Source organism: Triturus cristatus, chromosome 6 (assembly GCF_964204655.1).
Source record: "Triturus cristatus chromosome 6, aTriCri1.1, whole genome shotgun sequence".
NCBI classification, from domain to species: domain Eukaryota; kingdom Metazoa; phylum Chordata; class Amphibia; order Caudata; family Salamandridae; genus Triturus; species Triturus cristatus.
In genome coordinates, this window is record NC_140589.1 from 882415898 (window position 1) to 882443672 (window position 27775).

The 27775-nt window shown below is 46.0% G+C and overlaps 25 non-coding genes across 25 annotated transcripts; 14 read left to right on the forward strand and 11 right to left on the reverse strand.

Moving 5' to 3' along the window:
* Positions 1–941: 941 nt before the first annotated feature.
* TRNAR-ACG (transfer RNA arginine (anticodon ACG)) lies at positions 942–1014 on the reverse strand. The gene has a single exon. It is a non-coding gene; the product is annotated as a tRNA-Arg (tRNA).
* Positions 1015–1788: 774 nt separating this feature from the next.
* LOC146818502 (U6 spliceosomal RNA) lies at positions 1789–1895 on the forward strand. The gene has a single exon (XR_014963577.1). It is a non-coding gene; the product is annotated as a U6 spliceosomal RNA (small nuclear RNA).
* A 1850-nt stretch (positions 1896–3745) lies between these two features.
* Positions 3746–3852, forward strand: LOC146818503 (U6 spliceosomal RNA). The gene has a single exon (XR_014963578.1). It is a non-coding gene; the product is annotated as a U6 spliceosomal RNA (small nuclear RNA).
* Positions 3853–4849: 997 nt separating this feature from the next.
* Positions 4850–4922, reverse strand: TRNAR-ACG (transfer RNA arginine (anticodon ACG)). Its single transcript has one exon. It is a non-coding gene; the product is annotated as a tRNA-Arg (tRNA).
* Positions 4923–5692: 770 nt separating this feature from the next.
* LOC146818505 (U6 spliceosomal RNA) lies at positions 5693–5799 on the forward strand. The gene has a single exon (XR_014964434.1). It is a non-coding gene; the product is annotated as a U6 spliceosomal RNA (small nuclear RNA).
* Positions 5800–7637: 1838 nt separating this feature from the next.
* Positions 7638–7744, forward strand: LOC146818506 (U6 spliceosomal RNA). The gene has a single exon (XR_014963579.1). It is a non-coding gene; the product is annotated as a U6 spliceosomal RNA (small nuclear RNA).
* Positions 7745–8751: 1007 nt separating this feature from the next.
* Positions 8752–8824, reverse strand: TRNAR-ACG (transfer RNA arginine (anticodon ACG)). Its single transcript has one exon. It is a non-coding gene; the product is annotated as a tRNA-Arg (tRNA).
* A 770-nt stretch (positions 8825–9594) lies between these two features.
* Positions 9595–9701, forward strand: LOC146818508 (U6 spliceosomal RNA). The gene has a single exon (XR_014963580.1). It is a non-coding gene; the product is annotated as a U6 spliceosomal RNA (small nuclear RNA).
* Positions 9702–11539: 1838 nt separating this feature from the next.
* Positions 11540–11646, forward strand: LOC146818509 (U6 spliceosomal RNA). Its single transcript, XR_014963581.1, has one exon. It is a non-coding gene; the product is annotated as a U6 spliceosomal RNA (small nuclear RNA).
* Positions 11647–12653: 1007 nt separating this feature from the next.
* On the reverse strand, positions 12654–12726 carry TRNAR-ACG (transfer RNA arginine (anticodon ACG)). The gene has a single exon. It is a non-coding gene; the product is annotated as a tRNA-Arg (tRNA).
* Positions 12727–13490: 764 nt separating this feature from the next.
* LOC146818511 (U6 spliceosomal RNA) lies at positions 13491–13597 on the forward strand. The gene has a single exon (XR_014963582.1). It is a non-coding gene; the product is annotated as a U6 spliceosomal RNA (small nuclear RNA).
* A 1007-nt stretch (positions 13598–14604) lies between these two features.
* On the reverse strand, positions 14605–14677 carry TRNAR-ACG (transfer RNA arginine (anticodon ACG)). Its single transcript has one exon. It is a non-coding gene; the product is annotated as a tRNA-Arg (tRNA).
* Positions 14678–15441: 764 nt separating this feature from the next.
* Positions 15442–15548, forward strand: LOC146818513 (U6 spliceosomal RNA). Its single transcript, XR_014963583.1, has one exon. It is a non-coding gene; the product is annotated as a U6 spliceosomal RNA (small nuclear RNA).
* A 1007-nt stretch (positions 15549–16555) lies between these two features.
* Positions 16556–16628, reverse strand: TRNAR-ACG (transfer RNA arginine (anticodon ACG)). Its single transcript has one exon. It is a non-coding gene; the product is annotated as a tRNA-Arg (tRNA).
* Positions 16629–17392: 764 nt separating this feature from the next.
* LOC146818515 (U6 spliceosomal RNA) lies at positions 17393–17499 on the forward strand. The gene has a single exon (XR_014963584.1). It is a non-coding gene; the product is annotated as a U6 spliceosomal RNA (small nuclear RNA).
* A 1007-nt stretch (positions 17500–18506) lies between these two features.
* Positions 18507–18579, reverse strand: TRNAR-ACG (transfer RNA arginine (anticodon ACG)). Its single transcript has one exon. It is a non-coding gene; the product is annotated as a tRNA-Arg (tRNA).
* A 764-nt stretch (positions 18580–19343) lies between these two features.
* Positions 19344–19450, forward strand: LOC146818517 (U6 spliceosomal RNA). Its single transcript, XR_014963585.1, has one exon. It is a non-coding gene; the product is annotated as a U6 spliceosomal RNA (small nuclear RNA).
* Positions 19451–20457: 1007 nt separating this feature from the next.
* Positions 20458–20530, reverse strand: TRNAR-ACG (transfer RNA arginine (anticodon ACG)). Its single transcript has one exon. It is a non-coding gene; the product is annotated as a tRNA-Arg (tRNA).
* A 764-nt stretch (positions 20531–21294) lies between these two features.
* LOC146818519 (U6 spliceosomal RNA) lies at positions 21295–21401 on the forward strand. Its single transcript, XR_014963586.1, has one exon. It is a non-coding gene; the product is annotated as a U6 spliceosomal RNA (small nuclear RNA).
* Positions 21402–22408: 1007 nt separating this feature from the next.
* Positions 22409–22481, reverse strand: TRNAR-ACG (transfer RNA arginine (anticodon ACG)). Its single transcript has one exon. It is a non-coding gene; the product is annotated as a tRNA-Arg (tRNA).
* Positions 22482–23245: 764 nt separating this feature from the next.
* Positions 23246–23352, forward strand: LOC146818521 (U6 spliceosomal RNA). The gene has a single exon (XR_014963587.1). It is a non-coding gene; the product is annotated as a U6 spliceosomal RNA (small nuclear RNA).
* Positions 23353–24360: 1008 nt separating this feature from the next.
* TRNAR-ACG (transfer RNA arginine (anticodon ACG)) lies at positions 24361–24433 on the reverse strand. Its single transcript has one exon. It is a non-coding gene; the product is annotated as a tRNA-Arg (tRNA).
* A 764-nt stretch (positions 24434–25197) lies between these two features.
* Positions 25198–25304, forward strand: LOC146818523 (U6 spliceosomal RNA). The gene has a single exon (XR_014963588.1). It is a non-coding gene; the product is annotated as a U6 spliceosomal RNA (small nuclear RNA).
* A 1007-nt stretch (positions 25305–26311) lies between these two features.
* TRNAR-ACG (transfer RNA arginine (anticodon ACG)) lies at positions 26312–26384 on the reverse strand. The gene has a single exon. It is a non-coding gene; the product is annotated as a tRNA-Arg (tRNA).
* A 764-nt stretch (positions 26385–27148) lies between these two features.
* Positions 27149–27255, forward strand: LOC146818525 (U6 spliceosomal RNA). Its single transcript, XR_014963589.1, has one exon. It is a non-coding gene; the product is annotated as a U6 spliceosomal RNA (small nuclear RNA).
* Positions 27256–27775: the final 520 nt, after the last annotated feature.

Here is a 27775-nt window from a genome sequence, read left to right on the forward strand (position 1 = left end):
TGCTTTCCTCCTAATATCTATTTTTCAATTTGTCTCTCCTCAACATTTTTAATGTATTTACCTCGCAGTAATGAAGGTGCACTCTATGGCCAGCTGCATTTAGCAAGGAAGCCTGCAGGACTTCTGGGACTTTTCTTTCCCTTCTTCAGCCTCCCTGTCATTATTCTTCACAACCCCCAAATCTATACTGCTGCCAGCGATGCGTTGCTTTGTGGGAAGCAAGAGAAAGAGAAGGGGAGGGCCTATGCAAATGATGGCCTCAGGGCTGTCTGGGAGTCCCTTTTCAGCAGTACTGTTAAAATCCGCCTTGCAACCAGATTGGTCGGGTAAGCTGAAAAACACCAGGCATGATTGGGCACCAGGTCCTCTAGGCCCTTGGAGGACATATCGGCGCTGCATCCCTCAGTTTCTGAGGTCCAAGAAATGTTCACCCTCCACCCTAATAGAGAGGTCTTGGCCGATCGTGGCCGATCGGGGCAGAAGGGAGCAGGGCAAGATGCTCATGATCCTGCTCTAATAATGAACTGCCTTCCTCTCTCCTTACCTGTGGTTCTGCCTGGCTGCTTGGTTCCAGTTGTAGGCCTACATCCCACAGGCAATTTGCTTGTCCCTCTCACACATGTAAATGGGTCAGCACTCAAGTGCACACACCTGCCTGCACCCACAGACCCTCTCACACACACTTTTCTCAACAAGATTTTTTCCTAGTTTAGAGACTCAGAGACCCATGTTGAAATACAAAAGCAGCACACCACATGACGGCCTTCACATAGAATCCAGCAGCAAATGGGAAACTTTTAACTAGCCGTGGTCCTATTACTGCAGCCCTACCATGGAACGACTGCTGGATGAGTCCTGCTCGAGAATATTGAACCTACAACAAGTCTGAGGTAAATAAGAATTCCACAGGAATACCATAAAACAGGGACCTATGACCCTTTCGAGCCAGATAGGAGTCGAACCTACAATCTTCTGATCCGTAGTCAGACGCGTTATCCATTGCGCCACTGGCCCCATGTAGGATTACCCATACTTTTGTCCTTAAGAGGACCAGAAGTTGTGTGTGTGTGTGTGTGTGTGTGTTTTAAAACACCATTCCATCAACCTTTTTAGCCACGTTTACTGCTCACAACCAGAAGACACAAGTAAACCCACCTGACCTCCTGAAATTCTGTTCTGTCAGGTGTTCCTAACTTATACAAAGGACTTTAGGAGGACGAAGGACCTAAAAGTCAGGGGAAATGGTCCTAGGTCCAAGGAAATGTTTTAGATCAGCCTCAGTTTCTTAAATATTCTGCATTAACATCATCAGTTCCACGTCTGTGTGGAGCTGATCTTGAGGACTCCTTAATCAGCAGGCGGGTACAACAATAAAGTGTTTAATATTACAATACAGGCGAAAATTCAGACACCTTGTCATAGGCTCACCTTGTCCAGGGACCCAAGCATGCTGCCTTTCACCTCTCAGAGCCCTTCACCTAACCTACTGTGCAGCTGTCTCACCTTTAATATCACTGTTCCACAGGCAGCATGATGTCACAATGTTCCTTGTCAGTAGCCTGAACCATGAGCCTTTGCAACCCTGGCATAATCTACATACTTCCAATTGGTGAAGTCTTGGACCACAAATGCAGTGAAGAATAATGGATTGTTACTCTTCATGCATTTTTGCCCATTGGCTCAGATTTGAATGCTTACTGGCCATACGAGCATCTCTGCCAGGCCACCCTATGTCTAGAGACCGTAGATTTAGAGAGTTTATAAACATTGTAGGTTCATCAATGAAGTGTGCTCGCTTCGGCGGCACATATACTAAAATTGGAACGATACAGAGAAGATTAGCATGGCCCCTGCGCAAGGATGACACGCAAATTCGTGAAGCGTTCCATATTTTTACCAGCTTTCAGAAGAGAAATGTTCTATGTTTTCAAGACTAATTGAAATAATAAAGCAGGTTCCAGTGCTTTCCTCCTAATATCTATTTTTCAATTTGTCTCTCCTCAACATTTTTAATGTATTTACCTCGCAGTAATGAAGGTGCACTCTATGGCCAGCTGCATTTAGCAAGGAAGCCTGCAGGACTTCTGGGACTTTTCTTTCCCTTCTTCAGCCTCCCTGTCATTATTCTTCACAACCCCCAAATCTATACTGCTGCCAGCGATGCGTTGCTTTGTGGGAAGCAAGAGAAAGAGAAGGGGAGGGCCTATGCAAATGATGGCCTCAGGGCTGTCTGGGAGTCCCTTTTCAGCAGTACTGTTAAAATCCGCCTTGTAACCAGATTGGTCGGGTAAGCTGAAAAACACCAGGCATGATTGGGCACCAGGTCCTCTAGGCCCTTGGAGGACATATTGGCGCTGCATCCCTCAGTTTCTGAGGTCCAAGAAATGTTCACCCTCCACCCTAATAGAGAGGTCTTGGCCTATCGTGGCCGATCGGGGCAGAAGGGAGCAGGGCAAGATGCTCATGATCCTGCTCTAATAATGAACTGCCTTCCTCTCTCCTTACCTGTGGTTCTGCCTGGCTGCTTGGTTCCAGTTGTAGGCCTACATCCCACAGGCAATTTGCTTGTCCCTCTCACACATGTAAATGGGTCAGCACTCAAGTGCACACACCTGCCTGCACCCACAGACCCTCTCACACACACTTTTCTCAACAAGATTTTTTCCTAGTTTAGAGACTCAGAGACCCATGTTGAAATACAAAAGCAGCACACCACATGACGGCCTTCACATAGAATCCAGCAGCAAATGGGAAACTTTTAACTAGCCGTGGTCCTATTACTGCAGCCCTACCATGGAACGACTGCTGGATGAGTCCTGCTCGAGAATATTGAACCTACAACAAGTCTGAGGTAAATAAGAATTCCACAGGAATACCATAAAACAGGGACCTATGACCCTTTCGAGCCAGATAGGAGTCGAACCTACAATCTTCTGATCCGTAGTCAGACGTGTTATCCATTGCGCCACTGGCCCCATGTAGGATTACCCATACTTTTGTCCTTAAGAGGACCAGAAGTTGTGTGTGTGTGTGTGTGTGTTTTAAAACACCATTCCATCAACCTTTTTAGCCACGTTTACTGCTCACAACCAGAAGACACAAGTAAACCCACCTGACCTCCTGAAATTCTGTTCTGTCAGGTGTTCCTAACTTATACAAAGGACTTTAGGAGGACGAAGGACCTAAAAGTCAGGGGAAATGGTCCTAGGTCCAAGGAAATGTTTTAGATCAGCCTCAGTTTCTTAAATATTCTGCATTAACATCATCAGTTCCACGTCTGTGTGGAGCTGATCTTGAGGACTCCTTAATCAGCAGGCGGGTACAACAATAAAGTGTTTAATATTACAATACAGGCGAAAATTCAGACACCTTGTCATAGGCTCACCTTGTCCAGGGACCCAAGCATGCTGCCTTTCACCTCTCAGAGCCCTTCACCTAACCTACTGTGCAGCTGTCTCACCTTTAATATCACTGTTCCACAGGCAGCATGATGTCACAATGTTCCTTGTCAGTAGCCTGAACCATGAGCCTTTGCAACCCTGGCATAATCTACATACTTCCAATTGGTGAAGTCTTGGACCACAAATGCAGTGAAGAATAATGGATTGTTACTCTTCATGCATTTTTGCCCATTGGCTCAGATTTGAATGCTTACTGGCCATACGAGCATCTCTGCCAGGCCACCCTATGTCTAGAGACCGTAGATTTAGAGAGTTTATAAACATTGTAGGTTCATCAATGAAGTGTGCTCGCTTCGGCGGCACATATACTAAAATTGGAACGATACAGAGAAGATTAGCATGGCCCCTGCGCAAGGATGACACGCAAATTCGTGAAGCGTTCCATATTTTTACCAGCTTTCAGGAGAGAAATGTTCTATGTTTTCAAGACTAATTGAAATAATAAAGCAGGTTCCAGTGCTTTCCTCCTAATATCTATTTTTCAATTTGTCTCTCCTCAACATTTTTAATGTATTTACCTCGCAGTAATGAAGGTGCACTCTATGGCCAGCTGCATTTAGCAAGGAAGCCTGCAGGACTTCTGGGACTTTTCTTTCCCTTCTTCAGCCTCCCTGTCATTATTCTTCACAACCCCCAAATCTATACTGCTGCCAGCGATGCGTTGCTTTGTGGGAAGCAAGAGAAAGAGAAGGGGAGGGCCTATGCAAATGATGGCCTCAGGGCTGTCTGGGAGTCCCTTTTCAGCAGTACTGTTAAAATCCGCCTTGCAACCAGATTGGTCGGGTAAGCTGAAAAACACCAGGCATGATTGGGCACCAGGTCCTCTAGGCCCTTGGAGGACATATCGGCGCTGCATCCCTCAGTTTCTGAGGTCCAAGAAATGTTCACCCTCCACCCTAATAGAGAGGTCTTGGCCGATCGGGGCAGAAGGGAGCAGGGCAAGATGCTCATGATCCTGCTCTAATAATGAACTGCCTTCCTCTCTCCTTACCTGTGGTTCTGCCTGGCTGCTTGGTTCCAGTTGTAGGCCTACATCCCACAGGCAATTTGCTTGTCCCTCTCACACATGTAAATGGGTCAGCACTCAAGTGCACACACCTGCCTGCACCCACAGACCCTCTCACACACACTTTTCTCAACAAGATTCTTTCCTAGTTTAGAGACTCAGAGACCCATGTTGAAATACAAAAGCAGCACACCACATGACGGCCTTCACATAGAATCCAGCAGCAAATGGGAAACTTTTAACTAGCCGTGGTCCTATTACTGCAGCCCTACCATGGAACGACTGCTGGATGAGTCCTGCTCGAGAATATTGAACCTACAACAAGTCTGAGGTAAATAAGAATTCCACAGGAATACCATAAAACAGGGACCTATGACCCTTTCGAGCCAGATAGGAGTCGAACCTACAATCTTCTGATCCGTAGTCAGACGCGTTATCCATTGCGCCACTGGCCCCATGTAGGATTACCCATACTTTTGTCCTTAAGAGGACCAGAAGTTGTGTGTGTGTGTGTGTGTGTTTTAAAACACCATTCCATCAACCTTTTTAGCCACGTTTACTGCTCACAACCAGAAGACACAAGTAAACCCACCTGACCTCCTGAAATTCTGTTCTGTCAGGTGTTCCTAACTTATACAAAGGACTTTAGGAGGACGAAGGACCTAAAAGTCAGGGGAAATGGTCCTAGGTCCAAGGAAATGTTTTAGATCAGCCTCAGTTTCTTAAATATTCTGCATTAACATCATCAGTTCCACGTCTGTGTGGAGCTGATCTTGAGGACTCCTTAATCAGCAGGCGGGTACAACAATAAAGTGTTTAATATTACAATACAGGCGAAAATTCAGACACCTTGTCATAGGCTCACCTTGTCCAGGGACCCAAGCATGCTGCCTTTCACCTCTCAGAGCCCTTCACCTAACCTACTGTGCAGCTGTCTCACCTTTAATATCACTGTTCCACAGGCAGCATGATGTCACAATGTTCCTTGTCAGTAGCCTGAACCATGAGCCTTTGCAACCCTGGCATAATCTACATACTTCCAATTGGTGAAGTCTTGGACCACAAATGCAGTGAAGAATAATGGATTGTTACTCTTCATGCATTTTTGCCCATTGGCTCAGATTTGAATGCTTACTGGCCATACGAGCATCTCTGCCAGGCCACCCTATGTCTAGAGACCGTAGATTTAGAGAGTTTATAAACATTGTAGGTTCATCAATGAAGTGTGCTCGCTTCGGCGGCACATATACTAAAATTGTAACGATACAGAGAAGATTAGCATGGCCCCTGCGCAAGGATGACACGCAAATTCGTGAAGCGTTCCATATTTTTACCAGCTTTCAGGAGAGAAATGTTCTATGTTTTCAAGACTAATTGAAATAATAAAGCAGGTTCCAGTGCTTTCCTCCTAATATCTATTTTTCAATTTGTCTCTCCTCAACATTTTTAATGTATTTACCTCGCAGTAATGAAGGTGCACTCTATGGCCAGCTGCATTTAGCAAGGAAGCCTGCAGGACTTCTGGGACTTTTCTTTCCCTTCTTCAGCCTCCCTGTCATTATTCTTCACAACCCCCAAATCTATACTGCTGCCAGCGATGCGTTGCTTTGTGGGAAGCAAGAGAAAGAGAAGGGGAGGGCCTATGCAAATGATGGCCTCAGGGCTGTCTGGGAGTCCCTTTTCAGCAGTACTGTTAAAATCCGCCTTGCAACCAGATTGGTCGGGTAAGCTGAAAAACACCAGGCATGATTGGGCACCAGGTCCTCTAGGCCCTTGGAGGACATATCGGCGCTGCATCCCTCAGTTTCTGAGGTCCAAGAAATGTTCACCCTCCACCCTAATAGAGAGGTCGTGGCCGATCGGGGCAGAAGGGAGCAGGGCAAGATGCTCATGATCCTGCTCTAATAATGAACTGCCTTCCTCTCTCCTTACCTGTGGTTCTGCCTGGCTGCTTGGTTCCAGTTGTAGGCCTACATCCCACAGGCAATTTGCTTGTCCCTCTCACACATGTAAATGGGTCAGCACTCAAGTGCACACACCTGCCTGCACCCACAGACCCTCTCACACACACTTTTCTCAACAAGATTTTTTCCTAGTTTAGAGACTCAGAGACCCATGTTGAAATACAAAAGCAGCACACCACATGACGGCCTTCACATAGAATCCAGCAGCAAATGGGAAACTTTTAACTAGCCGTGGTCCTATTACTGCAGCCCTACCATGGAACGACTGCTGGATGAGTCCTGCTCGAGAATATTGAACCTACAACAAGTCTGAGGTAAATAAGAATTCCACAGGAATACCATAAAACAGGGACCTATGACCCTTTCGAGCCAGATAGGAGTCGAACCTACAATCTTCTAAGCCGTAGTCAGACGCGTTATCCATTGCGCCACTGGCCCCATGTAGGATTACCCATACTTTTGTCCTTAAGAGGACCAGAAGTTGTGTGTGTGTGTGTGTGTTTTAAAACACCATTCCATCAACCTTTTTAGCCACGTTTACTGCTCACAACCAGAAGACACAAGTAAACCCACCTGACCTCCTGAAATTCTGTTCTGTCAGGTGTTCCTAACTTATACAAAGGACTTTAGGAGGACGAAGGACCTAAAAGTCAGGGGAAATGGTCCTAGGTCCAAGGAAATGTTTTAGATCAGCCTCAGTTTCTTAAATATTCTGCATTAACATCATCAGTTCCACGTCTGTGTGGAGCTGATCTTGAGGACTCCTTAATCAGCAGGCGGGTACAACAATAAAGTGTTTAATATTACAATACAGGCGAAAATTCAGACACCTTGTCATAGGCTCACCTTGTCCAGGGACCCATGCATGCTGCCTTTCACCTCTCAGAGCCCTTCACCTAACCTACTGTGCAGCTGTCTCACCTTTAATATCACTGTTCCACAGGCAGCATGATGTCACAATGTTCCTTGTCAGTAGCCTGAACCATGAGCCTTTGCAACCCTGGCATAATCTACATACTTCCAATTGGTGAAGTCTTGGACCACAAATGCAGTGAAGAATAATGGATTGTTACTCTTCATGCATTTTTGCCCATTGGCTCAGATTTGAATGCTTACTGGCCATACGAGCATCTCTGCCAGGCCACCCTATGTCTAGAGACCGTAGATTTAGAGAGTTTATAAACATTGTAGGTTCATCAATGAAGTGTGCTCGCTTCGGCGGCACATATACTAAAATTGGAACGATACAGAGAAGATTAGCATGGCCCCTGCGCAAGGATGACACGCAAATTCGTGAAGCGTTCCATATTTTTACCAGCTTTCAGGAGAGAAATGTTCTATGTTTTCAAGACTAATTGAAATAATAAAGCAGGTTCCAGTGCTTTCCTCCTAATATCTATTTTTCAATTTGTCTCTCCTCAACATTTTTAATGTATTTACCTCGCAGTAATGAAGGTGCACTCTATGGCCAGCTGCATTTAGCAAGGAAGCCTGCAGGACTTCTGGGACTTTTCTTTCCCTTCTTCAGCCTCCCTGTCATTATTCTTCACAACCCCCAAATCTATACTGCTGCCAGCGATGCGTTGCTTTGTGGGAAGCAAGAGAAAGAGAAGGGGAGGGCCTATGCAAATGATGGCCTCAGGGCTGTCTGGGAGTCCCTTTTCAGCAGTACTGTTAAAATCCGCCTTGCAACCAGATTGGTCGGGTAAGCTGAAAAACACCAGGCATGATTGGGCACCAGGTCCTCTAGGCCCTTGGAGGACATATCGGCGCTGCATCCCTCAGTTTCTGAGGTCCAAGAAATGTTCACCCTCCACCCTAATAGAGAGGTCTTGGCCGATCGTGGCCGATCGGGGCAGAAGGGAGCAGGGCAAGATGCTCATGATCCTGCTCTAATAATGAACTGCCTTCCTCTCTCCTTACCTGTGGTTCTGCCTGGCTGCTTGGTTCCAGTTGTAGGCCTACATCCCACAGGCAATTTGCTTGTCCCTCTCACACATGTAAATGGGTCAGCACTCAAGTGCACACACCTGCCTGCACCCACAGACCCTCTCACACACACTTTTCTCAACAAGATTTTTTCCTAGTTTAGAGACTCAGAGACCCATGTTGAAATACAAAAGCAGCACACCACATGACGGCCTTCACATAGAATCCAGCAGCAAATGGGAAACTTTTAACTAGCCGTGGTCCTATTACTGCAGCCCTACCATGGAACGACTGCTGGATGAGTCCTGCTCGAGAATATTGAACCTACAACAAGTCTGAGGTAAATAAGAATTCCACAGGAATACCATAAAACAGGGACCTATGACCCTTTCGAGCCAGATAGGAGTCGAACCTACAATCTTCTGATCCGTAGTCAGACGCGTTATCCATTGCGCCACTGGCCCCATGTAGGATTACCCATACTTTTGTCCTTAAGAGGACCAGAAGTTGTGTGTGTGTGTGTGTGTGTTTTAAAACACCATTCCATCAACCTTTTTAGCCACGTTTACTGCTCACAACCAGAAGACACAAGTAAACCCACCTGACCTCCTGAAATTCTGTTCTGTCAGGTGTTCCTAACTTATACAAAGGACTTTAGGAGGACGAAGGACCTAAAAGTCAGGGGAAATGGTCCTAGGTCCAAGGAAATGTTTTAGATCAGCCTCAGTTTCTTAAATATTCTGCATTAACATCATCAGTTCCACGTCTGTGTGGAGCTGATCTTGAGGACTCCTTAATCAGCAGGCGGGTACAACAATAAAGTGTTTAATATTACAATACAGGCGAAAATTCAGACACCTTGTCATAGGCTCACCTTGTCCAGGGACCCAAGCATGCTGCCTTTCACCTCTCAGAGCCCTTCACCTAACCTACTGTGCAGCTGTCTCACCTTTAATATCACTGTTCCACAGGCAGCATGATGTCACAATGTTCCTTGTCAGTAGCCTGAACCATGAGCCTTTGCAACCCTGGCATAATCTACATACTTCCAATTGGTGAAGTCTTGGACCACAAATGCAGTGAAGAATAATGGATTGTTACTCTTCATGCATTTTTGCCCATTGGCTCAGATTTGAATGCTTACTGGCCATACGAGCATCTCTGCCAGGCCACCCTATGTCTAGAGACCGTAGATTTAGAGAGTTTATAAACATTGTAGGTTCATCAATGAAGTGTGCTCGCTTCGGCGGCACATATACTAAAATTGGAACGATACAGAGAAGATTAGCATGGCCCCTGCGCAAGGATGACACGCAAATTCGTGAAGCGTTCCATATTTTTACCAGCTTTCAGGAGAGAAATGTTCTATGTTTTCAAGACTAATTGAAATAATAAAGCAGGTTCCAGTGCTTTCCTCCTAATATCTATTTTTCAATTTGTCTCTCCTCAACATTTTTAATGTATTTACCTCGCAGTAATGAAGGTGCACTCTATGGCCAGCTGCATTTAGCAAGGAAGCCTGCAGGACTTCTGGGACTTTTCTTTCCCTTCTTCAGCCTCCCTGTCATTATTCTTCACAACCCCCAAATCTATACTGCTGCCAGCGATGCGTTGCTTTGTGGGAAGCAAGAGAAAGAGAAGGGGAGGGCCTATGCAAATGATGGCCTCAGGGCTGTCTGGGAGTCCCTTTTCAGCAGTACTGTTAAAATCCGCCTTGCAACCAGATTGGTCGGGTAAGCTGAAAAACACCAGGCATGATTGGGCACCAGGTCCTCTAGGCCCTTGGAGGACATATCGGCGCTGCATCCCTCAGTTTCTGAGGTCCAAGAAATGTTCACCCTCCACCCTAATAGAGAGGTCGTGGCCGATCGGGGCAGAAGGGAGCAGGGCAAGATGCTCATGATCCTGCTCTAATAATGAACTGCCTTCCTCTCTCCTTACCTGTGGTTCTGCCTGGCTGCTTGGTTCCAGTTGTAGGCCTACATCCCACAGGCAATTTGCTTGTCCCTCTCACACATGTAAATGGGTCAGCACTCAAGTGCACACACCTGCCTGCACCCACAGACCCTCTCACACACACTTTTCTCAACAAGATTTTTTCCTAGTTTAGAGACTCAGAGACCCATGTTGAAATACAAAAGCGGCACACCACATGACGGCCTTCACATAGAATCCAGCAGCAAATGGGAAACTTTTAACTAGCCGTGGTCCTATTACTGCAGCCCTACCATGGAACGACTGCTGGATGAGTCCTGCTCGAGAATATTGAACCTACAACAAGTCTGAGGTAAATAAGAATTCCACAGGAATACCATAAAACAGGGACCTATGACCCTTTCGAGCCAGATAGGAGTCGAACCTACAATCTTCTAAGCCGTAGTCAGACGCGTTATCCATTGCGCCACTGGCCCCATGTAGGATTACCCATACTTTTGTCCTTAAGAGGACCAGAAGTTGTGTGTGTGTGTGTGTGTTTTAAAACACCATTCCATCAACCTTTTTAGCCACGTTTACTGCTCACAACCAGAAGACACAAGTAAACCCACCTGACCTCCTGAAATTCTGTTCTGTCAGGTGTTCCTAACTTATACAAAGGACTTTAGGAGGACGAAGGACCTAAAAGTCAGGGGAAATGGTCCTAGGTCCAAGGAAATATTTTAGATCAGCCTCAGTTTCTTAAATATTCTGCATTAACATCATCAGTTCCACGTCTGTGTGGAGCTGATCTTGAGGACTCCTTAATCAGCAGGCGGGTACAACAATAAAGTGTTTAATATTACAATACAGGCGAAAATTCAGACACCTTGTCATAGGCTCACCTTGTCCAGGGACCCATGCATGCTGCCTTTCACCTCTCAGAGCCCTTCACCTAACCTACTGTGCAGCTGTCTCACCTTTAATATCACTGTTCCACAGGCAGCATGATGTCACAATGTTCCTTGTCAGTAGCCTGAACCATGAGCCTTTGCAACCCTGGCATAATCTACATACTTCCAATTGGTGAAGTCTTGGACCACAAATGCAGTGAAGAATAATGGATTGTTACTCTTCATGCATTTTTGCCCATTGGCTCAGATTTGAATGCTTACTGGCCATACGAGCATCTCTGCCAGGCCACCCTATGTCTAGAGACCGTAGATTTAGAGAGTTTATAAACATTGTAGGTTCATCAATGAAGTGTGCTCGCTTCGGCGGCACATATACTAAAATTGGAACGATACAGAGAAGATTAGCATGGCCCCTGCGCAAGGATGACACGCAAATTCGTGAAGCGTTCCATATTTTTACCAGCTTTCAGGAGAGAAATGTTCTATGTTTTCAAGACTAATTGAAATAATAAAGCAGGTTCCAGTGCTTTCCTCCTAATATCTATTTTTCAATTTGTCTCTCCTCAACATTTTTAATGTATTTACCTCGCAGTAATGAAGGTGCACTCTATGGCCAGCTGCATTTAGCAAGGAAGCCTGCAGGACTTCTGGGACTTTTCTTTCCCTTCTTCAGCCTCCCTGTCATTATTCTTCACAACCCCCAAATCTATACTGCTGCCAGCGATGCGTTGCTTTGTGGGAAGCAAGAGAAAGAGAAGGGGAGGGCCTATGCAAATGATGGCCTCAGGGCTGTCTGGGAGTCCCTTTTCAGCAGTACTGTTAAAATCCGCCTTGCAACCAGATTGGTCGGGTAAGCTGAAAAACACCAGGCATGATTGGGCACCAGGTCCTCTAGGCCCTTGGAGGACATATCGGCGCTGCATCCCTCAGTTTCTGAGGTCCAAGAAATGTTCACCCTCCACCCTAATAGAGAGGTCTTGGCCGATCGTGGCCGATCGGGGCAGAAGGGAGCAGGGCAAGATGCTCATGATCCTGCTCTAATAATGAACTGCCTTCCTCTCTCCTTACCTGTGGTTCTGCCTGGCTGCTTGGTTCCAGTTGTAGGCCTACATCCCACAGGCAATTTGCTTGTCCCTCTCACACATGTAAATGGGTCAGCACTCAAGTGCACACACCTGCCTGCACCCACAGACCCTCTCACACACACTTTTCTCAACAAGATTTTTTCCTAGTTTAGAGACTCAGAGACCCATGTTGAAATACAAAAGCAGCACACCACATGACGGCCTTCACATAGAATCCAGCAGCAAATGGGAAACTTTTAACTAGCCGTGGTCCTATTACTGCAGCCCTACCATGGAACGACTGCTGGATGAGTCCTGCTCGAGAATATTGAACCTACAACAAGTCTGAGGTAAATAAGAATTCCACAGGAATACCATAAAACAGGGACCTATGACCCTTTCGAGCCAGATAGGAGTCGAACCTACAATCTTCTGATCCGTAGTCAGACGCGTTATCCATTGCGCCACTGGCCCCATGTAGGATTACCCATACTTTTGTCCTTAAGAGGACCAGAAGTTGTGTGTGTGTGTGTTTTAAAACACCATTCCATCAACCTTTTTAGCCACGTTTACTGCTCACAACCAGAAGACACAAGTAAACCCACCTGACCTCCTGAAATTCTGTTCTGTCAGGTGTTCCTAACTTATACAAAGGACTTTAGGAGGACGAAGGACCTAAAAGTCAGGGGAAATGGTCCTAGGTCCAAGGAAATGTTTTAGATCAGCCTCAGTTTCTTAAATATTCTGCATTAACATCATCAGTTCCACGTCTGTGTGGAGCTGATCTTGAGGACTCCTTAATCAGCAGGCGGGTACAACAATAAAGTGTTTAATATTACAATACAGGCGAAAATTCAGACACCTTGTCATAGGCTCACCTTGTCCAGGGACCCAAGCATGCTGCCTTTCACCTCTCAGAGCCCTTCACCTAACCTACTGTGCAGCTGTCTCACCTTTAATATCACTGTTCCACAGGCAGCATGATGTCACAATGTTCCTTGTCAGTAGCCTGAACCATGAGCCTTTGCAACCCTGGCATAATCTACATACTTCCAATTGGTGAAGTCTTGGACCACAAATGCAGTGAAGAATAATGGATTGTTACTCTTCATGCATTTTTGCCCATTGGCTCAGATTTGAATGCTTACTGGCCATACGAGCATCTCTGCCAGGCCACCCTATGTCTAGAGACCGTAGATTTAGAGAGTTTATAAACATTGTAGGTTCATCAATGAAGTGTGCTCGCTTCGGCGGCACATATACTAAAATTGGAACGATACAGAGAAGATTAGCATGGCCCCTGCGCAAGGATGACACGCAAATTCGTGAAGCGTTCCATATTTTTACCAGCTTTCAGGAGAGAAATGTTCTATGTTTTCAAGACTAATTGAAATAATAAAGCAGGTTCCAGTGCTTTCCTCCTAATATCTATTTTTCAATTTGTCTCTCCTCAACATTTTTAATGTATTTACCTCGCAGTAATGAAGGTGCACTCTATGGCCAGCTGCATTTAGCAAGGAAGCCTGCAGGACTTCTGGGACTTTTCTTTCCCTTCTTCAGCCTCCCTGTCATTATTCTTCACAACCCCCAAATCTATACTGCTGCCAGCGATGCGTTGCTTTGTGGGAAGCAAGAGAAAGAGAAGGGGAGGGCCTATGCAAATGATGGCCTCAGGGCTGTCTGGGAGTCCCTTTTCAGCAGTACTGTTAAAATCCGCCTTGCAACCAGATTGGTCGGGTAAGCTGAAAAACACCAGGCATGATTGGGCACCAGGTCCTCTAGGCCCTTGGAGGACATATCGGCGCTGCATCCCTCAGTTTCTGAGGTCCAAGAAATGTTCACCCTCCACCCTAATAGAGAGGTCTTGGCCGATCGTGGCCGATCGGGGCAGAAGGGAGCAGGGCAAGATGCTCATGATCCTGCTCTAATAATGAACTGCCTTCCTCTCTCCTTACCTGTGGTTCTGCCTGGCTGCTTGGTTCCAGTTGTAGGCCTACATCCCACAGGCAATTTGCTTGTCCCTCTCACAGATGTAAATGGGTCAGCACTCAAGTGCACACACCTGCCTGCACCCACAGACCCTCTCACACACACTTTTCTCAACAAGATTTTTTCCTAGTTTAGAGACTCAGAGACCCATGTTGAAATACAAAAGCAGCACACCACATGACGGCCTTCACATAGAATCCAGCAGCAAATGGGAAACTTTTAACTAGCCGTGGTCCTATTACTGCAGCCCTACCATGGAACGACTGCTGGATGAGTCCTGCTCGAGAATATTGAACCTACAACAAGTCTGAGGTAAATAAGAATTCCACAGGAATACCATAAAACAGGGACCTATGACCCTTTCGAGCCAGATAGGAGTCGAACCTACAATCTTCTGATCCGTAGTCAGACGCGTTATCCATTGCGCCACTGGCCCCATGTAGGATTACCCATACTTTTGTCCTTAAGAGGACCAGAAGTTGTGTGTGTGTGTGTTTTAAAACACCATTCCATCAACCTTTTTAGCCACGTTTACTGCTCACAACCAGAAGACACAAGTAAACCCACCTGACCTCCTGAAATTCTGTTCTGTCAGGTGTTCCTAACTTATACAAAGGACTTTAGGAGGACGAAGGACCTAAAAGTCAGGGGAAATGGTCCTAGGTCCAAGGAAATGTTTTAGATCAGCCTCAGTTTCTTAAATATTCTGCATTAACATCATCAGTTCCACGTCTGTGTGGAGCTGATCTTGAGGACTCCTTAATCAGCAGGCGGGTACAACAATAAAGTGTTTAATATTACAATACAGGCGAAAATTCAGACACCTTGTCATAGGCTCACCTTGTCCAGGGACCCAAGCATGCTGCCTTTCACCTCTCAGAGCCCTTCACCTAACCTACTGTGCAGCTGTCTCACCTTTAATATCACTGTTCCACAGGCAGCATGATGTCACAATGTTCCTTGTCAGTAGCCTGAACCATGAGCCTTTGCAACCCTGGCATAATCTACATACTTCCAATTGGTGAAGTCTTGGACCACAAATGCAGTGAAGAATAATGGATTGTTACTCTTCATGCATTTTTGCCCATTGGCTCAGATTTGAATGCTTACTGGCCATACGAGCATCTCTGCCAGGCCACCCTATGTCTAGAGACCGTAGATTTAGAGAGTTTATAAACATTGTAGGTTCATCAATGAAGTGTGCTCGCTTCGGCGGCACATATACTAAAATTGGAACGATACAGAGAAGATTAGCATGGCCCCTGCGCAAGGATGACACGCAAATTCGTGAAGCGTTCCATATTTTTACCAGCTTTCAGAAGAGAAATGTTCTATGTTTTCAAGACTAATTGAAATAATAAAGCAGGTTCCAGTGCTTTCCTCCTAATATCTATTTTTCAATTTGTCTCTCCTCAACATTTTTAATGTATTTACCTCGCAGTAATGAAGGTGCACTCTATGGCCAGCTGCATTTAGCAAGGAAGCCTGCAGGACTTCTGGGACTTTTCTTTCCCTTCTTCAGCCTCCCTGTCATTATTCTTCACAACCCCCAAATCTATACTGCTGCCAGCGATGCGTTGCTTTGTGGGAAGCAAGAGAAAGAGAAGGGGAGGGCCTATGCAAATGATGGCCTCAGGGCTGTCTGGGAGTCCCTTTTCAGCAGTACTGTTAAAATCCGCCTTGCAACCAGATTGGTCGGGTAAGCTGAAAAACACCAGGCATGATTGGGCACCAGGTCCTCTAGGCCCTTGGAGGACATATTGGCGCTGCATCCCTCAGTTTCTGAGGTCCAAGAAATGTTCACCCTCCACCCTAATAGAGAGGTCTTGGCCGATCGTGGCCGATCGGGGCAGAAGGGAGCAGGGCAAGATGCTCATGATCCTGCTCTAATAATGAACTGCCTTCCTCTCTCCTTACCTGTGGTTCTGCCTGGCTGCTTGGTTCCAGTTGTAGGCCTACATCCCACAGGCAATTTGCTTGTCCCTCTCACACATGTAAATGGGTCAGCACTCAAGTGCACACACCTGCCTGCACCCACAGACCCTCTCACACACACTTTTCTCAACAAGATTTTTTCCTAGTTTAGAGACTCAGAGACCCATGTTGAAATACAAAAGCAGCACACCACATGACGGCCTTCACATAGAATCCAGCAGCAAATGGGAAACTTTTAACTAGCCGTGGTCCTATTACTGCAGCCCTACCATGGAACGACTGCTGGATGAGTCCTGCTCGAGAATATTGAACCTACAACAAGTCTGAGGTAAATAAGAATTCCACAGGAATACCATAAAACAGGGACCTATGACCCTTTCGAGCCAGATAGGAGTCGAACCTACAATCTTCTGATCCGTAGTCAGACGCGTTATCCATTGCGCCACTGGCCCCATGTAGGATTACCCATACTTTTGTCCTTAAGAGGACCAGAAGTTGTGTGTGTGTGTGTTTTAAAACACCATTCCATCAACCTTTTTAGCCACGTTTACTGCTCACAACCAGAAGACACAAGTAAACCCACCTGACCTCCTGAAATTCTGTTCTGTCAGGTGTTCCTAACTTATACAAAGGACTTTAGGAGGACGAAGGACCTAAAAGTCAGGGGAAATGGTCCTAGGTCCAAGGAAATGTTTTAGATCAGCCTCAGTTTCTTAAATATTCTGCATTAACATCATCAGTTCCACGTCTGTGTGGAGCTGATCTTGAGGACTCCTTAATCAGCAGGCGGGTACAACAATAAAGTGTTTAATATTACAATACAGGCGAAAATTCAGACACCTTGTCATAGGCTCACCTTGTCCAGGGACCCAAGCATGCTGCCTTTCACCTCTCAGAGCCCTTCACCTAACCTACTGTGCAGCTGTCTCACCTTTAATATCACTGTTCCACAGGCAGCATGATGTCACAATGTTCCTTGTCAGTAGCCTGAACCATGAGCCTTTGCAACCCTGGCATAATCTACATACTTCCAATTGGTGAAGTCTTGGACCACAAATGCAGTGAAGAATAATGGATTGTTACTCTTCATGCATTTTTGCCCATTGGCTCAGATTTGAATGCTTACTGGCCATACGAGCATCTCTGCCAGGCCACCCTATGTCTAGAGACCGTAGATTTAGAGAGTTTATAAACATTGTAGGTTCATCAATGAAGTGTGCTCGCTTCGGCGGCACATATACTAAAATTGGAACGATACAGAGAAGATTAGCATGGCCCCTGCGCAAGGATGACACGCAAATTCGTGAAGCGTTCCATATTTTTACCAGCTTTCAGGAGAGAAATGTTCTATGTTTTCAAGACTAATTGAAATAATAAAGCAGGTTCCAGTGCTTTCCTCCTAATATCTATTTTTCAATTTGTCTCTCCTCAACATTTTTAATGTATTTACCTCGCAGTAATGAAGGTGCACTCTATGGCCAGCTGCATTTAGCAAGGAAGCCTGCAGGACTTCTGGGACTTTTCTTTCCCTTCTTCAGCCTCCCTGTCATTATTCTTCACAACCCCCAAATCTATACTGCTGCCAGCGATGCGTTGCTTTGTGGGAAGCAAGAGAAAGAGAAGGGGAGGGCCTATGCAAATGATGGCCTCAGGGCTGTCTGGGAGTCCCTTTTCAGCAGTACTGTTAAAATCCGCCTTGCAACCAGATTGGTCGGGTAAGCTGAAAAACACCAGGCATGATTGGGCACCAGGTCCTCTAGGCCCTTGGAGGACATATCGGCGCTGCATCCCTCAGTTTCTGAGGTCCAAGAAATGTTCACCCTCCACCCTAATAGAGAGGTCTTGGCCGATCGTGGCCGATCGGGGCAGAAGGGAGCAGGGCAAGATGCTCATGATCCTGCTCTAATAATGAACTGCCTTCCTCTCTCCTTACCTGTGGTTCTGCCTGGCTGCTTGGTTCCAGTTGTAGGCCTACATCCCACAGGCAATTTGCTTGTCCCTCTCACAGATGTAAATGGGTCAGCACTCAAGTGCACACACCTGCCTGCACCCACAGACCCTCTCACACACACTTTTCTCAACAAGATTTTTTCCTAGTTTAGAGACTCAGAGACCCATGTTGAAATACAAAAGCAGCACACCACATGACGGCCTTCACATAGAATCCAGCAGCAAATGGGAAACTTTTAACTAGCCGTGGTCCTATTACTGCAGCCCTACCATGGAACGACTGCTGGATGAGTCCTGCTCGAGAATATTGAACCTACAACAAGTCTGAGGTAAATAAGAATTCCACAGGAATACCATAAAACAGGGACCTATGACCCTTTCGAGCCAGATAGGAGTCGAACCTACAATCTTCTGATCCGTAGTCAGACGCGTTATCCATTGCGCCACTGGCCCCATGTAGGATTACCCATACTTTTGTCCTTAAGAGGACCAGAAGTTGTGTGTGTGTGTGTTTTAAAACACCATTCCATCAACCTTTTTAGCCACGTTTACTGCTCACAACCAGAAGACACAAGTAAACCCACCTGACCTCCTGAAATTCTGTTCTGTCAGGTGTTCCTAACTTATACAAAGGACTTTAGGAGGACGAAGGACCTAAAAGTCAGGGGAAATGGTCCTAGGTCCAAGGAAATGTTTTAGATCAGCCTCAGTTTCTTAAATATTCTGCATTAACATCATCAGTTCCACGTCTGTGTGGAGCTGATCTTGAGGACTCCTTAATCAGCAGGCGGGTACAACAATAAAGTGTTTAATATTACAATACAGGCGAAAATTCAGACACCTTGTCATAGGCTCACCTTGTCCAGGGACCCAAGCATGCTGCCTTTCACCTCTCAGAGCCCTTCACCTAACCTACTGTGCAGCTGTCTCACCTTTAATATCACTGTTCCACAGGCAGCATGATGTCACAATGTTCCTTGTCAGTAGCCTGAACCATGAGCCTTTGCAACCCTGGCATAATCTACATACTTCCAATTGGTGAAGTCTTGGACCACAAATGCAGTGAAGAATAATGGATTGTTACTCTTCATGCATTTTTGCCCATTGGCTCAGATTTGAATGCTTACTGGCCATACGAGCATCTCTGCCAGGCCACCCTATGTCTAGAGACCGTAGATTTAGAGAGTTTATAAACATTGTAGGTTCATCAATGAAGTGTGCTCGCTTCGGCGGCACATATACTAAAATTGGAACGATACAGAGAAGATTAGCATGGCCCCTGCGCAAGGATGACACGCAAATTCGTGAAGCGTTCCATATTTTTACCAGCTTTCAGAAGAGAAATGTTCTATGTTTTCAAGACTAATTGAAATAATAAAGCAGGTTCCAGTGCTTTCCTCCTAATATCTATTTTTCAATTTGTCTCTCCTCAACATTTTTAATGTATTTACCTCGCAGTAATGAAGGTGCACTCTATGGCCAGCTGCATTTAGCAAGGAAGCCTGCAGGACTTCTGGGACTTTTCTTTCCCTTCTTCAGCCTCCCTGTCATTATTCTTCACAACCCCCAAATCTATACTGCTGCCAGCGATGCGTTGCTTTGTGGGAAGCAAGAGAAAGAGAAGGGGAGGGCCTATGCAAATGATGGCCTCAGGGCTGTCTGGGAGTCCCTTTTCAGCAGTACTGTTAAAATCCGCCTTGCAACCAGATTGGTCGGGTAAGCTGAAAAACACCAGGCATGATTGGGCACCAGGTCCTCTAGGCCCTTGGAGGACATATTGGCGCTGCATCCCTCAGTTTCTGAGGTCCAAGAAATGTTCACCCTCCACCCTAATAGAGAGGTCTTGGCCGATCGTGGCCGATCGGGGCAGAAGGGAGCAGGGCAAGATGCTCATGATCCTGCTCTAATAATGAACTGCCTTCCTCTCTCCTTACCTGTGGTTCTGCCTGGCTGCTTGGTTCCAGTTGTAGGCCTACATCCCACAGGCAATTTGCTTGTCCCTCTCACACATGTAAATGGGTCAGCACTCAAGTGCACACACCTGCCTGCACCCACAGACCCTCTCACACACACTTTTCTCAACAAGATTTTTTCCTAGTTTAGAGACTCAGAGACCCATGTTGAAATACAAAAGCAGCACACCACATGACGGCCTTCACATAGAATCCAGCAGCAAATGGGAAACTTTTAACTAGCCGTGGTCCTATTACTGCAGCCCTACCATGGAACGACTGCTGGATGAGTCCTGCTCGAGAATATTGAACCTACAACAAGTCTGAGGTAAATAAGAATTCCACAGGAATACCATAAAACAGGGACCTATGACCCTTTCGAGCCAGATAGGAGTCGAACCTACAATCTTCTGATCCGTAGTCAGACGCGTTATCCATTGCGCCACTGGCCCCATGTAGGATTACCCATACTTTTGTCCTTAAGAGGACCAGAAGTTGTGTGTGTGTGTGTTTTAAAACACCATTCCATCAACCTTTTTAGCCACGTTTACTGCTCACAACCAGAAGACACAAGTAAACCCACCTGACCTCCTGAAATTCTGTTCTGTCAGGTGTTCCTAACTTATACAAAGGACTTTAGGAGGACGAAGGACCTAAAAGTCAGGGGAAATGGTCCTAGGTCCAAGGAAATGTTTTAGATCAGCCTCAGTTTCTTAAATATTCTGCATTAACATCATCAGTTCCACGTCTGTGTGGAGCTGATCTTGAGGACTCCTTAATCAGCAGGCGGGTACAACAATAAAGTGTTTAATATTACAATACAGGCGAAAATTCAGACACCTTGTCATAGGCTCACCTTGTCCAGGGACCCAAGCATGCTGCCTTTCACCTCTCAGAGCCCTTCACCTAACCTACTGTGCAGCTGTCTCACCTTTAATATCACTGTTCCACAGGCAGCATGATGTCACAATGTTCCTTGTCAGTAGCCTGAACCATGAGCCTTTGCAACCCTGGCATAATCTACATACTTCCAATTGGTGAAGTCTTGGACCACAAATGCAGTGAAGAATAATGGATTGTTACTCTTCATGCATTTTTGCCCATTGGCTCAGATTTGAATGCTTACTGGCCATACGAGCATCTCTGCCAGGCCACCCTATGTCTAGAGACCGTAGATTTAGAGAGTTTATAAACATTGTAGGTTCATCAATGAAGTGTGCTCGCTTCGGCGGCACATATACTAAAATTGGAACGATACAGAGAAGATTAGCATGGCCCCTGCGCAAGGATGACACGCAAATTCGTGAAGCGTTCCATATTTTTACCAGCTTTCAGGAGAGAAATGTTCTATGTTTTCAAGACTAATTGAAATAATAAAGCAGGTTCCAGTGCTTTCCTCCTAATATCTATTTTTCAATTTGTCTCTCCTCAACATTTTTAATGTATTTACCTCGCAGTAATGAAGGTGCACTCTATGGCCAGCTGCATTTAGCAAGGAAGCCTGCAGGACTTCTGGGACTTTTCTTTCCCTTCTTCAGCCTCCCTGTCATTATTCTTCACAACCCCCAAATCTATACTGCTGCCAGCGATGCGTTGCTTTGTGGGAAGCAAGAGAAAGAGAAGGGGAGGGCCTATGCAAATGATGGCCTCAGGGCTGTCTGGGAGTCCCTTTTCAGCAGTACTGTTAAAATCCGCCTTGCAACCAGATTGGTCGGGTAAGCTGAAAAACACCAGGCATGATTGGGCACCAGGTCCTCTAGGCCCTTGGAGGACATATCGGCGCTGCATCCCTCAGTTTCTGAGGTCCAAGAAATGTTCACCCTCCACCCTAATAGAGAGGTCTTGGCCGATCGTGGCCGATCGGGGCAGAAGGGAGCAGGGCAAGATGCTCATGATCCTGCTCTAATAATGAACTGCCTTCCTCTCTCCTTACCTGTGGTTCTGCCTGGCTGCTTGGTTCCAGTTGTAGGCCTACATCCCACAGGCAATTTGCTTGTCCCTCTCACACATGTAAATGGGTCAGCACTCAAGTGCACACACCTGCCTGCACCCACAGACCCTCTCACACACACTTTTCTCAACAAGATTTTTTCCTAGTTTAGAGACTCAGAGACCCATGTTGAAATACAAAAGCAGCACACCACATGACGGCCTTCACATAGAATCCAGCAGCAAATGGGAAACTTTTAACTAGCCGTGGTCCTATTACTGCAGCCCTACCATGGAACGACTGCTGGATGAGTCCTGCTCGAGAATATTGAACCTACAACAAGTCTGAGGTAAATAAGAATTCCACAGGAATACCATAAAACAGGGACCTATGACCCTTTCGAGCCAGATAGGAGTCGAACCTACAATCTTCTGATCCGTAGTCAGACGCGTTATCCATTGCGCCACTGGCCCCATGTAGGATTACCCATACTTTTGTCCTTAAGAGGACCAGAAGTTGTGTGTGTGTGTGTTTTAAAACACCATTCCATCAACCTTTTTAGCCACGTTTACTGCTCACAACCAGAAGACACAAGTAAACCCACCTGACCTCCTGAAATTCTGTTCTGTCAGGTGTTCCTAACTTATACAAAGGACTTTAGGAGGACGAAGGACCTAAAAGTCAGGGGAAATGGTCCTAGGTCCAAGGAAATGTTTTAGATCAGCCTCAGTTTCTTAAATATTCTGCATTAACATCATCAGTTCCACGTCTGTGTGGAGCTGATCTTGAGGACTCCTTAATCAGCAGGCGGGTACAACAATAAAGTGTTTAATATTACAATACAGGCGAAAATTCAGACACCTTGTCATAGGCTCACCTTGTCCAGGGACCCAAGCATGCTGCCTTTCACCTCTCAGAGCCCTTCACCTAACCTACTGTGCAGCTGTCTCACCTTTAATATCACTGTTCCACAGGCAGCATGATGTCACAATGTTCCTTGTCAGTAGCCTGAACCATGAGCCTTTGCAACCCTGGCATAATCTACATACTTCCAATTGGTGAAGTCTTGGACCACAAATGCAGTGAAGAATAATGGATTGTTACTCTTCATGCATTTTTGCCCATTGGCTCAGATTTGAATGCTTACTGGCCATACGAGCATCTCTGCCAGGCCACCCTATGTCTAGAGACCGTAGATTTAGAGAGTTTATAAACATTGTAGGTTCATCAATGAAGTGTGCTCGCTTCGGCGGCACATATACTAAAATTGGAACGATACAGAGAAGATTAGCATGGCCCCTGCGCAAGGATGACACGCAAATTCGTGAAGCGTTCCATATTTTTACCAGCTTTCAGAAGAGAAATGTTCTATGTTTTCAAGACTAATTGAAATAATAAAGCAGGTTCCAGTGCTTTCCTCCTAATATCTATTTTTCAATTTGTCTCTCCTCAACATTTTTAATGTATTTACCTCGCAGTAATGAAGGTGCACTCTATGGCCAGCTGCATTTAGCAAGGAAGCCTGCAGGGCTTCTGGGACTTTTCTTTCCCTTCTTCAGCCTCCCTGTCATTATTCTTCACAACCCCCAAAATCTATACTGCTGCCAGCGATGCGTTGCTTTGTGGGAAGCAAGAGAAAGAGAAGGGGAGGGCCTATGCAAATGATGGCCTCAGGGCTGTCTGGGAGTCCCTTTTCAGCAGTACTGTTAAAATCCGCCTTGCAACCAGATTGGTCGGGTAAGCTGAAAAACACCAGGCATGATTGGGCACCAGGTCCTCTAGGCCCTTGGAGGACATATTGGCGCTGCATCCCTCAGTTTCTGAGGTCCAAGAAATGTTCACCCTCCACCCTAATAGAGAGGTCTTGGCCGATCGTGGCCGATCGGGGCAGAAGGGAGCAGGGCAAGATGCTCATGATCCTGCTCTAATAATGAACTGCCTTCCTCTCTCCTTACCTGTGGTTCTGCCTGGCTGCTTGGTTCCAGTTGTAGGCCTACATCCCACAGGCAATTTGCTTGTCCCTCTCACACATGTAAATGGGTCAGCACTCAAGTGCACACACCTGCCTGCACCCACAGACCCTCTCACACACACTTTTCTCAACAAGATTTTTTCCTAGTTTAGAGACTCAGAGACCCATGTTGAAATACAAAAGCAGCACACCACATGACGGCCTTCACATAGAATCCAGCAGCAAATGGGAAACTTTTAACTAGCCGTGGTCCTATTACTGCAGCCCTACCATGGAACGACTGCTGGATGAGTCCTGCTCGAGAATATTGAACCTACAACAAGTCTGAGGTAAATAAGAATTCCACAGGAATACCATAAAACAGGGACCTATGACCCTTTCGAGCCAGATAGGAGTCGAACCTACAATCTTCTGATCCGTAGTCAGACGCGTTATCCATTGCGCCACTGGCCCCATGTAGGATTACCCATACTTTTGTCCTTAAGAGGACCAGAAGTTGTGTGTGTGTGTGTTTTAAAACACCATTCCATCAACCTTTTTAGCCACGTTTACTGCTCACAACCAGAAGACACAAGTAAACCCACCTGACCTCCTGAAATTCTGTTCTGTCAGGTGTTCCTAACTTATACAAAGGACTTTAGGAGGACGAAGGACCTAAAAGTCAGGGGAAATGGTCCTAGGTCCAAGGAAATGTTTTAGATCAGCCTCAGTTTCTTAAATATTCTGCATTAACATCATCAGTTCCACGTCTGTGTGGAGCTGATCTTGAGGACTCCTTAATCAGCAGGCGGGTACAACAATAAAGTGTTTAATATTACAATACAGGCGAAAATTCAGACACCTTGTCATAGGCTCACCTTGTCCAGGGACCCAAGCATGCTGCCTTTCACCTCTCAGAGCCCTTCACCTAACCTACTGTGCAGCTGTCTCACCTTTAATATCACTGTTCCACAGGCAGCATGATGTCACAATGTTCCTTGTCAGTAGCCTGAACCATGAGCCTTTGCAACCCTGGCATAATCTACATACTTCCAATTGGTGAAGTCTTGGACCACAAATGCAGTGAAGAATAATGGATTGTTACTCTTCATGCATTTTTGCCCATTGGCTCAGATTTGAATGCTTACTGGCCATACGAGCATCTCTGCCAGGCCACCCTATGTCTAGAGACCGTAGATTTAGAGAGTTTATAAACATTGTAGGTTCATCAATGAAGTGTGCTCGCTTCGGCGGCACATATACTAAAATTGGAACGATACAGAGAAGATTAGCATGGCCCCTGCGCAAGGATGACACGCAAATTCGTGAAGCGTTCCATATTTTTACCAGCTTTCAGGAGAGAAATGTTCTATGTTTTCAAGACTAATTGAAATAATAAAGCAGGTTCCAGTGCTTTCCTCCTAATATCTATTTTTCAATTTGTCTCTCCTCAACATTTTTAATGTATTTACCTCGCAGTAATGAAGGTGCACTCTATGGCCAGCTGCATTTAGCAAGGAAGCCTGCAGGACTTCTGGGACTTTTCTTTCCCTTCTTCAGCCTCCCTGTCATTATTCTTCACAACCCCCAAATCTATACTGCTGCCAGCGATGCGTTGCTTTGTGGGAAGCAAGAGAAAGAGAAGGGGAGGGCCTATGCAAATGATGGCCTCAGGGCTGTCTGGGAGTCCCTTTTCAGCAGTACTGTTAAAATCCGCCTTGCAACCAGATTGGTCGGGTAAGCTGAAAAACACCAGGCATGATTGGGCACCAGGTCCTCTAGGCCCTTGGAGGACATATCGGCGCTGCATCCCTCAGTTTCTGAGGTCCAAGAAATGTTCACCCTCCACCCTAATAGAGAGGTCTTGGCCGATCGTGGCCGATCGGGGCAGAAGGGAGCAGGGCAAGATGCTCATGATCCTGCTCTAATAATGAACTGCCTTCCTCTCTCCTTACCTGTGGTTCTGCCTGGCTGCTTGGTTCCAGTTGTAGGCCTACATCCCACAGGCAATTTGCTTGTCCCTCTCACAGATGTAAATGGGTCAGCACTCAAGTGCACACACCTGCCTGCACCCACAGACCCTCTCACACACACTTTTCTCAACAAGATTTTTTCCTAGTTTAGAGACTCAGAGACCCATGTTGAAATACAAAAGCAGCACACCACATGACGGCCTTCACATAGAATCCAGCAGCAAATGGGAAACTTTTAACTAGCCGTGGTCCTATTACTGCAGCCCTACCATGGAACGACTGCTGGATGAGTCCTGCTCGAGAATATTGAACCTACAACAAGTCTGAGGTAAATAAGAATTCCACAGGAATACCATAAAACAGGGACCTATGACCCTTTCGAGCCAGATAGGAGTCGAACCTACAATCTTCTGATCCGTAGTCAGACGCGTTATCCATTGCGCCACTGGCCCCATGTAGGATTACCCATACTTTTGTCCTTAAGAGGACCAGAAGTTGTGTGTGTGTGTGTTTTAAAACACCATTCCATCAACCTTTTTAGCCACGTTTACTGCTCACAACCAGAAGACACAAGTAAACCCACCTGACCTCCTGAAATTCTGTTCTGTCAGGTGTTCCTAACTTATACAAAGGACTTTAGGAGGACGAAGGACCTAAAAGTCAGGGGAAATGGTCCTAGGTCCAAGGAAATGTTTTAGATCAGCCTCAGTTTCTTAAATATTCTGCATTAACATCATCAGTTCCACGTCTGTGTGGAGCTGATCTTGAGGACTCCTTAATCAGCAGGCGGGTACAACAATAAAGTGTTTAATATTACAATACAGGCGAAAATTCAGACACCTTGTCATAGGCTCACCTTGTCCAGGGACCCAAGCATGCTGCCTTTCACCTCTCAGAGCCCTTCACCTAACCTACTGTGCAGCTGTCTCACCTTTAATATCACTGTTCCACAGGCAGCATGATGTCACAATGTTCCTTGTCAGTAGCCTGAACCATGAGCCTTTGCAACCCTGGCATAATCTACATACTTCCAATTGGTGAAGTCTTGGACCACAAATGCAGTGAAGAATAATGGATTGTTACTCTTCATGCATTTTTGCCCATTGGCTCAGATTTGAATGCTTACTGGCCATACGAGCATCTCTGCCAGGCCACCCTATGTCTAGAGACCGTAGATTTAGAGAGTTTATAAACATTGTAGGTTCATCAATGAAGTGTGCTCGCTTCGGCGGCACATATACTAAAATTGGAACGATACAGAGAAGATTAGCATGGCCCCTGCGCAAGGATGACACGCAAATTCGTGAAGCGTTCCATATTTTTACCAGCTTTCAGAAGAGAAATGTTCTATGTTTTCAAGACTAATTGAAATAATAAAGCAGGTTCCAGTGCTTTCCTCCTAATATCTATTTTTCAATTTGTCTCTCCTCAACATTTTTAATGTATTTACCTCGCAGTAATGAAGGTGCACTCTATGGCCAGCTGCATTTAGCAAGGAAGCCTGCAGGACTTCTGGGACTTTTCTTTCCCTTCTTCAGCCTCCCTGTCATTATTCTTCACAACCCCCAAATCTATACTGCTGCCAGCGATGCGTTGCTTTGTGGGAAGCAAGAGAAAGAGAAGGGGAGGGCCTATGCAAATGATGGCCTCAGGGCTGTCTGGGAGTCCCTTTTCAGCAGTACTGTTAAAATCCGCCTTGCAACCAGATTGGTCGGGTAAGCTGAAAAACACCAGGCATGATTGGGCACCAGGTCCTCTAGGCCCTTGGAGGACATATTGGCGCTGCATCCCTCAGTTTCTGAGGTCCAAGAAATGTTCACCCTCCACCCTAATAGAGAGGTCT